Raw genomic sequence first — 1,092 nt, forward strand, 5'->3', positions numbered from 1 at the left:
GGAATCATTTTAGTAGGTGAAGTCAAGGTGTCCAATCTTCGCTTTGCAGATGATATATTGTTTACAGCCCAACGCGAGGAAGAGCTCAAATTGAGGCTCGATATTGTCGATAGAACCAACAATAACTGAACATAAATTCAGAACAGTGCCGGATATGAAGTAATTGAAAGTTTAATTTATTTATCTACAGATACAGCCTCACTAAAACATGAAAAACACACAAAAAACACCAAATACAACTTTGTACTAAAGATGATAAATCAAAATATCAGAATAGACCTAGATGGAAGTGAGATAGAAAGTGTCGAAGAGTATGATAGCTAGTTCAAACGATCAAACTGGGCGAACAGAATCAAACGGCAGAGATTACCAGGGCGGGCCTGTTTTGAGGTGGATGAGAGAGATGGCAATCTGATTTTTGCAGAAAAAGTTGTGTGATAACTTCAATAATGATAATTGATTTATCCTCCCTCTCAAATAGGCCAGGAAAATTAATAAAACCATTAAAATATTTAAAAATGATTAAAAACATCGTTTTTTCTTCTTTCTCCGCTTATAACTTTAAAGCGATTCATTTTGAAGCAAACTATGACGCATAATGATAATTGAAAATAAAATATCGATAATTGAATTTTTTATAAGATACGATTAGTTAAACTTGTTTTAATTTATTATCCTGGCTACAAAATAACAATAAGTCCAAAAAGGGGAGAAAGCAAGCCTGTTTTTATTCAATTTTAATTCAGTCACTTAGATTGCACTTAAAATCTTTGTAATTCGTGTAGAAAATTTTTATAATATAATAAAACAGTCCACCAAGTTTCATTAAAATCGATTTAGTAGATTTCGCATAATAATATTGCCATTTAAATTAAAAAAAAAAGATTGAAATTTTTTTAAATCTTGCACAACAAAATGTAAACCATATTTATAGAAGTTTGTCAATTTTTTACATATAAAAGAGCACTTCACCTATCCAACACACTTTATAAAATGAAAATCGTACTATTTGGGAGGTATCAGGAATTTTTTAAAATTCTAAACCATTTTTTGGCCTGTAAACAAATATAATATCTCGGTAACTATTAGTTT

This window comes from Diabrotica undecimpunctata, chromosome 9, assembly GCF_040954645.1.
Source record: "Diabrotica undecimpunctata isolate CICGRU chromosome 9, icDiaUnde3, whole genome shotgun sequence".
In the NCBI taxonomy this organism is placed as follows: domain Eukaryota; kingdom Metazoa; phylum Arthropoda; class Insecta; order Coleoptera; family Chrysomelidae; genus Diabrotica; species Diabrotica undecimpunctata.